Source organism: Poecilia reticulata, chromosome 10, assembly GCF_904066995.2.
Source record: "Poecilia reticulata chromosome 10, P_reticulata-male-v2, whole genome shotgun sequence".
In the NCBI taxonomy this organism is placed as follows: domain Eukaryota; kingdom Metazoa; phylum Chordata; class Actinopteri; order Cyprinodontiformes; family Poeciliidae; genus Poecilia; species Poecilia reticulata.
In genome coordinates, this window is record NC_088839.1 from 10,806,008 (window position 1) to 10,820,735 (window position 14,728).

The following is a 14,728-nucleotide window of genomic DNA, read 5'->3' on the forward strand; positions in this document are numbered from 1 at the left end:
TTTTTAACAACTCCTTTAAGCATAATTACTTAATTGCGCTACAAAATGGCAGTATGTGCTTGTCCATTTAAGTCCTCATATGAGCAATGTCAGCTCAAAAGTCCAAGACAGCAGTTCAGCAGTCCACCAAGAACTACTGCGATAAGACATGGATCGTCTTAGTTGCTTTGGAAGTGCAGTTTGGGCAAAGTTTGTTGACAGGATTTTTATTCAGCAGATGGCAAGCTATTGTGTTTAAAATGGCCAAGAATTACCAGTAGCAAACCTGCTATAGTTATCATTTTAAAACTGCCCATTGTGAGAAAGGAAAGCTGCAGAGGCATAATAACAGTAATTAAGTGGGGGGGTTGGCCAAGCGGAGCTGTCAACTGATAATGTTGTCATTCATAAAGAAATCGTATGGCTGAAATGATGCTCAGAGTTTTGCATTACACTCTGGCGAAGTGCAGCCAACAGAGCTCACTTCTTTACAGCTTTTGTCGCTGTGGCGGAACCCCGATGCATTCTGGGCCGCGTTGACTGTAGGCTTCGACACGTGGAGCGCCGCAGCTCTGTGTAGGTCTAAGATAGGCTCAGCAGCTCAGCCATCTAAGCGCTACAAATGACCCACAATATGCCAGAGTGCCCACAGGGGAAATAAAGCTTCCAGACATGAGACTCCATCATCGCTGCGTTCGAGTGAGGGAAGTAGTGGGGCAGAGAGCATTTAACCATGCCTCCTCCGCTGGCCTCCCGTGTCTTGTTAAAAGCCAATGGCCACTTATGACAGAAAGGATAACTGAGATGATGAAATGTAATGGGCCAGGAGGAAAGGGGGCTCGGCTGCAGAAGGAGGAAGGCGGAAGACACAGGAGCAGATGGGAGATCTGAATGGCCTTGACATAAGAGAGGAAGTTTGTCTCTGCTAACAGTCAGCTAGTGGTGACTTTTTAGTTTTCTGGCTGGGATCTCTAAATTACTAGTTTATGGAAATGCAAATGCCAGCTCCGTTAAAAAAAAAAAAGAAAAAAAGATGGTTCAGGGTGCGGGCTTGGATTTGAAATGAGGAGTTTGGCATTCATTTCAGATGGTTAGCTTACAGCTATTATCTCAACGAAGATAAACAAGAGTAAGCACAGACAAAACATTAAAATATCATCCCAAAAGTTTATTTATTTCAGTGATTTGAGTCAAAAAGTACTACTACATGTGAAATTTATTTATTACACACTGAGAATTCAATCCTTCACATTTTAATAATTATCACTTGCAGCGAACGGATCACTCTAAATTCAGTTTTGAAGAAAATTATCTTATGGCCTGCACAGTCATGTCAAGACTGCAGAAGTTGTTGAACGGACAGCTGTCCAGCAGGCAGTCATTGTCAATGTCCACATAATGGGAAAACCATAAAATGCTACTGCCAAATAAACTGACTGTTTACACAGTGTACTGAGAGCGTATTTACAGAAAGTTAACTGGAAGGAAAATGTTAGGAAGAAATCAACTGGGATATCAGAGATCTTAGATTGTAAAGCTAAGTCCATTCAAGAGTTTGGGGAAAGATTCAAATGAAAATGAGTCAATTCAAGAGCCTCAAGACACAGATGTATCAGCACATAGACTCATGTTGTCACATTATGTGGGTTAAACTGGGTTAAAAGAACTTTACTATTGTTCAGCATTCCAAAGTTTCCTGTTTGAAGTTAGAAATAAAATTAGGATTTCATTGAGAGACCCGAGTCCCAGACTCTAGAAGACGGGAAAGGAAATAGAATAACAATTGTTTGAGGTCTAGTGTGAAGTCAATGATGACTCCAACATAAATACAACCACCTGAAAAATTACTGCTTTCCGCTCTACACAAGTGACACTTGTCTTTTTTTGTGTTACCTGTTCACACTGCCAAAAGTACAATTCCAGTTTTAAAGACCACTCAGCTCGATTGGCCACCAAACTCACCTCAGCCCAGACCAAGAAATACAAATGAAGGTAAAGAAAACTATTTTAAGATTCCTCCACACCATGACATGCTGCTCTGCACTGATGCACAAATTAGTGTAAAAGGAGCCCAGACTAAGTATGAGTGCATATACCTCACTGAACATGGGCATATATCATAGTACACTGTATTAAAAAAAACCCTTTAATTATTAATTCAATAAAAACATCGCTTTATTCATCTTACACAATTTCCCAGTTTTCTGAGAAACATAATTTTCATTAGAAATAAAGCCATAATCATCTAAATTAAATCAAATAAACACCTACATATGCATCCCTCTGCCTTGAATGAATCTTAATAATAAACAAGTCACACTTTTGAGTTGATGTACTAAAATAAATCAACATCTCTATCATTGCAATGTGTTGAGATTCACCTGTTTTTGCAATAACTTTAACATGACTTGTGTAAACAATGAAGTTTGGAAAATACTTACCTATGTTATTTGTGCTTTAAGCATCTGATCAGTCTCAATAATATAATACAATAATAATAGTTTCTTTAGTATGTATTTAACCCATTTTATTCCTGATAAAGGTATGCAGTACTCAGTTGTTCTAAATGAAGCTCTATGCCAGTAAATGTCAAAGTCGGAACAGAATAAAGTAAAAACAGTTTAAAACCTCTCTGATTGTCTGTCTCCCGCTTCATCGGACGTCCTCTGAACCTCATCTGACAGTCCCCACCACATGCTAACACAAATCTGCCCGTCTCCTGACTGATGTGACCACCTCATACATCATGTTGAGGGTGAAAGCCCGGCCCGCTTTAGACAGAACCGGTTCCCATCGAGCTCCAGATGGTTCCCCGCAGTCAGACTGTCAGCGTACACATGTTGGCAGCACCTTGTCTCTCACCCTGCTGCTAAAAGGTCAACTCCCTCGCTGTTACACAGACCTGCACAGTCCAGTCTGGAAACAGTCCCGCACTTAATAATGTCCTTCGATGAACCCTTTTGGACGGAATAAATTGTCGGGTGAGAAATGCTGACTATCGAGAGAGAAACAAGCCCTGAGCCTCTAGTTGCAGTCTTGGGGGGGGGGGGGGAGTATGAACAAACACAGCACATCCAATAATGTAGAATCCTGTATTATCGTTTTTCCTTGAGTTTTACTATTGTTATGGCTTCAAGAGAAAAAAATTGCACTGAGGAAATAAGAAACATTTTTCCATCTTTGCCCTTAGCTGACAGCTATATCATTGCTTTTCTTTTGTCTAACGCTTTCCGGAAATGTTCGGGATAGAGATGACTGAAGAATAAAAATTGCCTGTTTCCTACGTGGTTGTCGGCGAAATAGGATCTGAAGAAGTAGAGTTGAAAAGACGTGAGATTTACAGCTGACTCCATTCGAATGGACCCTGGAGAGAATAAAAATACAATCAGACTGAGTGTGCGCTGGTTACAATTTAGCAGTCTGTGAGGTCTGCTTCAAATGATCATTAAATCTGAGTTGCATTCATGAAATAGTTGGTATAGCAAACGGTATGGTTCTATTGGTATTTTATTACATACGTTTTATTTTAAACTATGAAACTGTAGTATTTTAAAGTTATTGTGACTTGACAATATCATAGAAGCCCATGCTTTGGCATAGAGTAAAGTTATATCTATCTAGCTCTTTACCCACAATTCTCCCTTCACACTATAAGAGTTTTGAATATAATTTTGTGTTTTACATTTATTCAACCCTTATTTTCAAAAATGTTTTTAACTTAACAATTACTGCCTTATCAAAGTGGGCAAGCAAATTTCTTTGCTACCTGAAATAATAGTCGTCAAACCTTTACTTTGGTCGTTTTCTGACATGCAACTGAAAATGTGAACAATTTCATCATTTATGCAATACAAATGCATTAAGTGTTGAAGCATTGTGATGTTTTTGGCTATTTGGTGTTTTCAGTAAACAAAGCATGCTAGCTTTTAGCCTCCAGCGCTGCTGCTTTTCACCGTGTCACATCTTACTCTTAACTCCCATGAGAATTCCTGCCATTTTTCTGTTAAAGCAGAGTGCTCAGGGGCTCATAATCTGTGTTCAGCTGTCAAAATGATTTATCCAGGCAGCTACATGTGGACATGCGTGTGTGTGTGTGTGCGTGTGTGTGTGTGTGCCTGAGAGAGAGAGGACCGGTTTGTGCCTTCCTCGCTCCGCCTTTCCACGTTGTGTACTTGTGAAGTGTAAGCCAATGCAAAGGAGCCTGGCGCCAGTGGTGTCTTTCACCCAAAATATTTTCCCTTCACAGTGTAATTTCAAGCCTCTCAGAGAGATGTCGTGTGGTGCATTTACTGGGCAGAGATAACAGGCCGAGGCGGGCGCACGAATCCCGCTCCCATTCAGTCTTCCCGCCGCTCCCCTTCGTGTGCGTTTGCCGTGCGTTGGGAAACGGCAAAACAGAGACTCGCGTGAAAAGAAGAGCTTATGACTGTGAATGTTTTATGCGCTGGAAATAATGACATATCTCACCCCACTAGCAGATACTTGCTGTCACGTCTTTCGCGGACGTGTGCGCGGAAACCTGCCATACCTGCGGCAGAGGAAGCTAAGCCTGGTGCCCTTGCTCCCAAAGATAAACCCCTAAAGCTTGACTGACACATTGAGCACTCTCAGACCACACACACACACACACACACCACACACACACACACACACATATGATTTTGTTGTCTCTCTGTGTTCAGAGGGGTCAACTTTGCTTCTCATAAAGCGACTAAAACACAGACGTCACGCTCCCCCTTTTTGTTTTTGTTTACACCTCTCAGTCGGTGTGGTTCCTTATAAATGTTAGCTTTTTGAGCATCCTGAAGCACAGAGCAGCATGAATGCTAATAAGAGCATCAAAGAGTCTTCGAGCTTCTCGCGCGTCTCACCAAGGACTCGAGATTGATAGGAATGGTGAAATGGGAAGATGCAATGGTCAGAGCTGAGAAAAATCACAGTTGATAGGCTGAGAAGCAACCAAAAAATAAAGGAAACATGAGGACTTGAATTTACAGATAATTTAAAAAGATACTTTATTGAAGGCACTGACAATACTGTTTTTGTCTTTATCTTGATTAACTTTTTTTATTATCTTAGGATATGTTTTTTAGCACACATGTGTGCCTTTTGACTTCTAAGAGTTACTGCAGGTAATAATTAGCTTATTCAGTAATATTATTTATAATAATATTACTGAATATTATTTACTATCTTATATATATATATATATATATATATATATATATATATATATATATATATATATATATTATGCTTTTTTTCTATTTTACATTTGGGAAACATTAAATTCTGAGTTGACAAAACTGGCACTTATTTAATCTGATTTTCTTGCCAGGTGCGAACAAATGCTGTTTATGCTTTTAACCTCAGTATCATCAGCTCTACATATAACCCTCATTGGTAGCAACTGTAAGGAAAATCAATCTCTTTTTAGATGGGTATTTTAGATTGGGTATTGCAGTTGGAGGTGCTGAGCAAATTATGAACTCACTGTACGACTTTGTAATCTTGTTTTATTGGACTGTGTGTTTTTGTTCTGAATCTTGATTTGCATTAACTTAATTGATTCAAATTGAGTGCAGACTAGCCTGATTCTTTCTGTTTGCTGATTGCTCCAATTAAAATTAAATCACAAAAATCAAGCTCAATGAAAGAAATTCCTAACTGAATACTGAAGGGATATGAGAATTGCATAGGGCACCAAGGGCCAGACTAAATGTGGACTAAATACAGCCCTGAAATTACACCTATTTGTCCTCTTATCTGAACATTGAAATGCTTAAGTGAGTAACCTATTGTTTCTGGTATGTGAATATGTTTCCGAAAGATCTAAGAAGTGATACAAACTAGAATAGCAATATGTTTTCTAGCAAACAGGGTTTTTGCCAAACTCCTTGCTGAAAAATGACCTATATTTTAAGCTGAAAAGTTGAAAAATGAGATTTGGAGAGTGTGGGAATAAAGAAGCCTAAGGCTGAATCACCCAGAATACAAACAAGAGAATCTGAATCCTGCAGATCCAGATATGAACAGGACATTTCAGTTTTAGTAAGCAACTTTTCACATACAGACGGAAAAAATGCATGAGCTGGAGCTTGGGAACATTACAGACGTTTGTTTATTTCTATGCCACACAGCAGTGTCGAATGCCCCAAAAGCACATTTTTTGCTGAAGAAATAACACATAACATAAAACCACAGCATCCTGTCACAAGAATATGTGAGATGCAAACCATTTATTAGCTGCAAGGGGAAATAAATTAAAAGTCTAAAAGTGACAAAGCTACATTTACTATCTTACATTAAAGATGTTAATGAGAAAGTGCAGATGATTTGTGTAATAATTTGGAATCTGTGTTTTCCCACAAACACAGCTTACAAATTCAAGATTGAACTGGGGTGTTTTTCTCCTTCGTCAACTTGAAGGAGAAAAAAAATGGAAAGGATTGTACACAAATTGTGGAAGGTGGCATGACTTTTGTTAATATATGAAAATGAAAAAGACCAAAGCAGAAAACTACTTCCACTTTAGCAGACCTCTGAATGAAGAAGCTACCGGCGCTTCATTCAGCGCATTGTGATCCTCTGGTGCACCAGAGGATCTGTTGCTACAAGCTCATAGCAAATGCTGAGGACATGTGTATGCTCACATAACTTCTATTCAGAACATCTCCAGAATATTTTAGTAGTACGGTATGAGTGTAAGAAAACATGTCCCAGAAAAACAGTAAAATTATGGAGACTGTTCATAACACTTTAAGAAAAAGCAAACAACTTTATGCTCACTTATAACATGGGGAAAATAACTTATTAGAAGTGAAAGTATCTGCCAATGAATAAGTGCTTTGTCATCAATGTTAAGAAGTTATTGACTTAAAACAATCTCTTATATATTGCTAAAAAGTTTATTGTAAGTTAGTTTTGTCTTAAATCTAGTGTACTGAGAAATTTGGCCAAGAAACTAGAGCAAAAATACTTGGTAAAATTTTGTACTTTTGTTCGGTATATCAACAGACAATTCCAAATATGAACTTTGCATTTCTAAATGAGCATTTTCTAATCCTATTTGTATTCTTGTTACAAAGCTTGATCTACGATGATATTGTCACTTGTGTAATATCTTTACACTGTTTATATCCACATAAGCCCTTTGACATCATAACATGATTGCATGTGGTGTTGATGCAGTGGAATAATAATTTTACAAAATTAAAAGAAGCAGATTGAACCAAAATGTTAAATTTGTAATATCTCCTTCTTTCTTAAGTATATATCTCGTTTATTGTTTCTTCATAATTAGACTTTACTGAGAATGAGTCAAAAAAATGTGAAAATGAGGCAAAGGGGTCAGAGGACAAAATCATTTCCTGTTGGCATGAAATGATTTTTAAAGTTGAGGGAAAGCCACAGAGGAGTTCAGTTATGGTGTGTTTATTTACATTTAGCACCAAGCATAAACTGGCAAGTCTCCATCTGAATGACAATAAATAAATAAATAAATAAATGTATTTAATTCTTATTGAGAGGATGACCTTAACATCTTAAAAACTCTCCATTGTGACTATATTAAAACAATACTATAAAAAAAGAGCCTGCCAAAATGTCTCTATAACAATTAAAAAAAATAACTGACCATGTATTACCAGTGTTAGCAAAATGACTTATTAGGTTTTCGGGGTAACTATTTTTTAATTAAAAAGGTCAGTTGCTTTGGATCTCCATTTTTCCCCTGAGAAATGGAAGAAGAAAAAAACTTGTGTATGTGTGTTTTACAAAGTTTTACAAAAATATTTAACTGAGACACAAAAGCATAGATAGATGTTATCTGCATTGTAAATTGGTATTATGCTAAAATCTGATATTTGAATGTTAATGTGAAGTCATGATTAAAAGCTGCACCTCTTGATTGAGTTCATTACATTTTTATTACCTGCTATTAGATGTCATAAGCAGTCTTCTGAATCTAATTGAATCTCAAACACATAGTAATGTAAATACATACATGGTATGCTGCTGCTTCTCTTAAGTTGATCCACAATGTCAGGGAGCAGTGTTCAGTTATCCACCAAGTGTAAGTGAGTAGGTATTATCCCTAATACCCTGAATTTGTCCTGCCTATTGATGTAATCTGCAGTTATGAAGTCTTTCTCCATCACTGCAATGGAGTAGTCAACAAAATACTGTTATTTACACCCTTTGAACTGAGCCATAGTTTGTCATGTTTCACCTATTGGTCATGTATTATAGTTTAATTGGTAGATCAAATCACTGCAGCATGATATTTTATTGGGGAATCAAAATAATTTTTACCTATTTTTAGTTGAAAAATCTGGGGTGCATTTGAGTACAGTCTTTAATACTCAGATACCCCAAAATAAAATCAAGTTGAAATCAAGCACTTTCAGAAGTAACCTGTAATAAACAAAGTCCATCTTTGTCATAGCATAAACACCAATGTTTACACTGTTTTTCAATGTTTCCATGCAATGCATGTAAGGCACCTATTACTCTACACCTATAAAAACACAGAATAATTAATTTGGTATTAAGAGAGGAGCGTTTTCTATTGGTAACGAAGTGCCACGAAGTACAAATGAGATTTTTACTTTTGTGTTGAATGTGTTTTTTACAATATATTTACCACTAATGACAATAAAAAAAACACTTTTCTGCAAAATTCATCAGCTGCACAACTCTTGTTAAATAGTGTAAGTAATATTTCAAAAGAGCAGAACGAATTTTATATTTTTGAACAATAACAATTTTTGTTGCTTATCTGTTGCTAAGAGATGAGTGTGTTTACTGGTAACCAAGCACCACGTAGTGAACATCAGATTTTTACTTTTGCGAAATGTACCAACGGTAAATGTCTTGTATTTAGTCAGGTAAGCATTATTTCGAAAGAGCTTATGTTTTCTAAACTATATAACTTGTTATTAATTTGGTTTTAACAGATAAGCGGGTTTTCTATGGTAACAAACTGCCACAAAGTATAAATCGAGATTTTTACTTTTGTGTTGAATGTGTGTTTAATATATTTACCACTAATGACAAAAAAATCAACTTTTCTGCAAAATTCACCAACTACACAATTCTTAACAAGTATAAAATAAGCAGTGTTTCAAAAGAGCAGAAGAAATATTATTTTTTGAACAAAAATAATTTTTGTTGCTAATGTGTTAATCTGTTGCTAAGAGATAATCGTGTTTTCTGTTCCACAAAGTAAACATCTGATTTTCACTTTTGCAAAATTTACCAACTGTAAATTTCTTGTGTCTAAGCAGAGAAGCAGTATTTTTCAAAGAGCTTATGTTTTATAAACAATATTACTTATTAATTTGGTGTTAAGAGATAAGATGGGTTTTTCTCTTAACGAACTGCCACGAAGTATAAATCAAGATTTTTACTTTTCTGTTGAATATATTTACCACTAATGACAAAAAATAAATAAATTACTTTTCTGCAAAATTCACCAACTGGACAATTCTTGTTAAGTAGTGTAAGATAAATAGTACTATTGAGTACATTGTAGCTTACTTTAGCATTGAGGCTAATTTTTAGCATCTGAATGCTGGGTTCCAATGACGAGCCGACTTTGGCAGGCCCCGTTTAAATTTCTTCAGACATTTTGTTGTTATAACTGTTCTTGATATTGCCTAAAGTTTTGTGATAATGAGTATAGGCTACAGAACAAAGACAGAAATATTTAAAGAAAGAGATGTTTAAGCAGAATCATTGCAAAGTGTTAAGGAAGAATTTTTATATTACAATTAAATTTAGCAAAACTCTGGCTCTGATTCTTCCTTTTGATCCCGGGTTCTCTCGCGGCCACGTGTGGGGACAAAAACACAACAATGCGTGTTGACGTCACAGAATTACAGAATTTAATCCAATCAGAAGAAAATATAAGATAGTACAGGAAACTGAAGAAACACAGATACAAACATTGTTACCTGAGACAAGAAGACAAAGAAATATCAAGGACGTCCTTGGAGAAAGAGCTGGTGCAGAAGTAAAATAAATCAGCTTTTTTCTAAATTGTTTCCCTTGTGCACAAACTTTTATACCTGTAGGTGTGTTTTCCTCTTTAATATATTAAATTAAGGCGTATCTCTACTTGACCAATTGGAAGGCATCTCTGGCCCTTTTAAATTTAGAAAAAGTCCCGCAATTTGTTCACAAGATCAAACACCTTTTGTTAAATAAGGTGGAAGCAGACTCTCCGAATTCATGGTGGTTTATGGCTTTCACAGATCAGTGTGAAAAGCGAGAACTTCCTACTGATTGTTTCCCAACAGACAAAGAGCAGATCGGAGATCTTGACAAACCATCTGCTTTAACTACAGTAAAATATAGATCAATAGGTCAGACTATGTTATAAATTTTAAAACTATAATTATGGTATTTCAATCAAGTCATGATAAATTCTAAAACTAACTTATTTTAAATGTATTTTCTTAACGCTATCCAGCTCTACAGCCATCTGGGCCAAGAGAAACAGATGCAGGAACCTCACAGGTAGCTGTGAAATTCTGGTTTCTCTTCTGCTCTGCCAGGAACAAACCTTTAATACTGTACTTTTAATTCAATGAAAAGTTCTCCAGAAACCCAATTTGTTCTTCTGCACTCAGCATCTCCAAAGTTTAGTCCTGATATCAAACCAAAGCAATAGATAATATCAACAGAAAATAATGAAGTACAATTCCTGTTTCTAATTAGGAATTAGAAACAAATAAGAATTAAGACATTCATTCACCATAAACCTAAGTATTTTCTAATACTAAACAAAACATTTTCATGTGATTCTAATATAGTCAGAAATAATACAATTTCAAATACATTCATCATTAACTAAATTAATTCTAAAACAGGATAATAGAATTTTCAGTCAAAACATGTTATTAATAACTAACAAAAATGTCTTACAAATTAAATGTTAGTGTTTTAAAACATTTTATGTTATATTCAGTTTTTTGCACCATGTCAGATGTTAGTTTTGGAAGACTTCTGATCCTGGTTACGTGAACCGACCAAAGTTCCCTTTCTCAGAGTAATTCAAGTGATACTGTCCTCCACCTTCCTGCATATGTTAATTTATGATCTCCTGTCTTTAATGATAAGACCCCAGGGGTCTGAGCCGAAATTCTCTTGCAGATCCTCTATTCTCCTTTGTACTTTAAATACTTAACCCGGCAATAGTTCTTCGGGTTTCAAATCACTAACACAAACTTGTTCAAACTTGAGAAATTCGTTCTAAAAGGTTTAAACTGTGTTAAACACTAAAAATAGTCATTTTTCCTCAACAAAAGGCAGAAATGAGAAAAAAAAAAACACTATTAACTTAAAATCCTAAGAATTGGCTTTAACTCTTTTGAGTTAAATTAATTTTGTTAAAAAGCAAAAACACCCGCTGTAAAAGCAGCCTTAAAATGTTACTTTCTGTGAGCACCCTATGTATCATCTGATATTGTTCGGACAGGTCCAGATCTGATATCACTTGCCTTGTTAAATTTCCTGATCCCAAGTAATCTGACGGGATCAGAGAACTTGGGAGTCAGATTTCTAAGTTTTAAAATGTTATCAGAAAGGTAGAAAGTTTGCGAATTATATTTCTTACACTTTACAGTTATGCAGCACTTCGTGTTGATCTGTAGTCATCGTCTTTGTTGTAAAATATCTTGGAATTTGTGGCTGCAGCATTGCAAATGCTAGAAATAGTTATGGGACGTGAGCACTTCTGCACATCATGTTGCTTGTGAGAGAGCCCTAAATATTGTATGTTTATGTTATTTCCCTCAGTTACTCAACATATATTGTTACAGAAACTCACAGTTTCAGTGTTGGGGTCACATTGTATTTGGGAAATGTTTGATAGTTTTGCACGTAAGAAAAAATAATGTAGTTTACTGCGAGGTGAAACACTAGTTAAAATCAAACCTACTTGGAGATACTCAGACAAAGTGTGTGTATATATATAAATTCCCTTCTCACCCTTCCACAGGTGGACTTATTCATCCTCTAAGCTCGGGTCCTCTACCAGAAGCCTGGGAGCTTGAGGGTTCTGTGCAGTAACTTGGCTGTGTCTAGAACTGCACATTTCCGAACTGAGATGTCTGATGCTGTTCCTAGGATCTGAGATGTCTGTTGCCGTTCCTGGGATCGTGTGGTCCCTGAGCTCCTCGGCCCTGTAGACGCAGGGTGAATCCAAGGAACCTGCAGCCTCTTTGCTGGGAGTACCGGACGCCAGCTGATGATGTAGACCCGCCGATTTCTGCCAGGATCGGTTTGGTAAATGCCAGGTCGCTGACAAATAAAACTTTCGTCATTAGGGATTTCTTTTCCTCTCATTGATTGGATGTTTTATTTATGACAGAATCATGGACAAGTGGTTTGGGTGACTCCAGCATTTTTAATGAACTTGTACCGTGGAACTGCGGCTATTTTATTGCTCCAAGGATGTCGGGGTCCGGTGGAGGAATAGTGACTGTTATAAGCAGTTTTACTTGTAAACAGTTGCCTCTGGCCTGGTTTAGTAGCTTTGAGATCAGCCTATTTGAACTCGGCAGCTCTCACTCTGCGCTGTGTGCGGCGGTCTATCGGCCACCAAAGTACAATAAAAACTTTAGAAATGACTTTTCTGATTTCTTGGCTGATATCATGCCAAGGTAGGACCGAATTCTCATTGTCTGTGATTTTAATATTTATGTCTGTTGTCTCACTTCACCTATGGCTCTGTCATTTCTTAATGCTATCGATTCTTTTAATTTTGTGCAGTCTGTGACTGGTGCTACCCATGAGCATGGTCACAGGCTTGATCTGGTTTTATCTTATGGTCTACCAGTTTTTAATTTAGTGATTGGTGACTCATTATTTTCAGACCATATGCCTGTTTTATTTGAGATAACGCTGTCCTTAGCTAAAGCTAAAGCAGGTTCTCTCGTGTTCTTAACTACTGGTCAGTTTTCTTCTGTTTTTAATCAATTTATTGGTGTATAAAGTGCTTCGTGAATAAAGTTGGTAGGCCTTTTCCAGTTCCTCTCTGAGGCCCTGGTATTTCTCCAGTTTCTCATGCTCCTTTTTCCTGATGTTGCAATCATTTGGTATTGCTACATCCACCACAACTGCTTTTCTCTGTTGTTTATCTACCACCACAATGTCTGGTTGGTTTGCCATTGCCCTTTTGTCTGTCGGGATCTGGAAGTCCCACAGGATCTTAGCTCGGTCATTCTCTACCACCTTTGGGGGTGTTCACCACTTTGATCTCGGGGCTTCCAGTCCATATTTTGCACAGATGTTTCTGTACACTATGCCCGCCACTTGGTTATGCCGTTCCATGTACGCTTTCCCTGCCAGCATCTTGCACCCTGCTGTTATGTGCTGGACTGTCTAAGGGGCCTCCTTGCACAACCTACACCTTGGGTCTTCTCTGGTGTGGTAGATCTGAGCCTCTATTGCTCTGGTGTTTAGGGCCTGTTCCTGTGCAGCCAGTATGAGTGCCTCTGTGCTGTCCTCGAGTCCAGCTTTTTCCAGTCATTGGTAGGATTTCTTGATATCAGCCACTTCAGTTATTTGTTGGTGGTACATCCCATGTAAGGGCTTGTCCCCCCATGATGGTACCTCCAGCACCTCTGTTCCCCTTTGTCTGAGACATTCGCTGAGCACATTGTCTGTCGAGGCCTTGTCCTTGATGTATTTATAGACCTTGGATGTTTTGTCCTGGACAGTGGCTCTCACATTCCTCTGCCTCCTTCCTTGTGGCTCGTGAACAGTCTCAGGGTGCTGGATTTGGGGTGGAACCATCCAGACATGGTTAGTAGCTTCCAAGTTTAAACATCCGTGGTGTTTATCTCTTCCTTTGGCCAGCTAATTATTCCTGCAGGGTATCTGATTACTGGTAAGGAGTAGCTGCTCAATGGCAAGATCTTGTTCTTACCATTGAGCTGGCTTCTCTGGACTTGCCTTATTCATTGGAGGTATTTGGCTGTGGCTCCTTTCCATGTGACCTCATTCAGGTTGCCATTTGCTTGTGGTATTCCCAGGTACTTGTAACTGTCCTCTATGTCAAGTAAAAGGCATGGCAGTTTTAGCTAATGTTGGACCCATGAGCCCATGCTAACATTAGCATATTAACCTGCAAAGACTTTTATGCATCATCTTTTTTTTTAAAAAATCCACCTGTAACCATATATGCGAGTAGTAAAGGCATAAATGACACACGAAAATATACTAAAGACGAATAACTCGCCTTTAAAGAAGCTCTGTTTTTTCCAATGTTTAAGTCCACAAACATTCTGGAGGCTTGCCGCACTTTCCTGCACACTGCTGAGCTGAAGCATTCACTCCAGTAACAAAAATAGTCAAATCCAGTTTACTCAAAGTAACGTAGTCTTGTACTTTTCTCAGGCCAAACATGTACATTACTCACATTACTGGAGTTGAATAAACAATTTAGTGAGACTTGAGTAAAGCATACAAACCTAATTTAAGTAAGAATAGGTATTGCCTTTTAGAGTGTTCTAGGCACAACCAAGATACTGTGCAGAACCTCAAGCTCCCAGGCCTCTGGTAGAGGACTGAGCTCAGAGGATGAGAGAGAGAGACCACCGCAGAGGGTGAGAAGATAATTTTATATATCTAGATATATATATAGATATCTATAGATAGAAGGAGGTGTGTTCATACAGGCAATGGTATATGAAGCCACCAATTACAGCTACAAAGTAATAGTGTGTGACTGCAGCGAAAC

General features: G+C 37.6%; 1 long non-coding RNA gene across 1 annotated transcript; it reads left to right on the forward strand.

The window, feature by feature from the left end:
• The first annotated feature begins 8,791 nt into the window (after positions 1-8,791).
• LOC145553264 (uncharacterized) lies at positions 8,792-12,314 on the forward strand. Its single transcript, XR_014089567.1, has 2 exons — positions 8,792-8,867; positions 11,984-12,314. It is a non-coding gene; the product is annotated as an uncharacterized LOC145553264 (long non-coding RNA).
• The last annotated feature ends 2,414 nt before the right edge of the window (positions 12,315-14,728 follow it).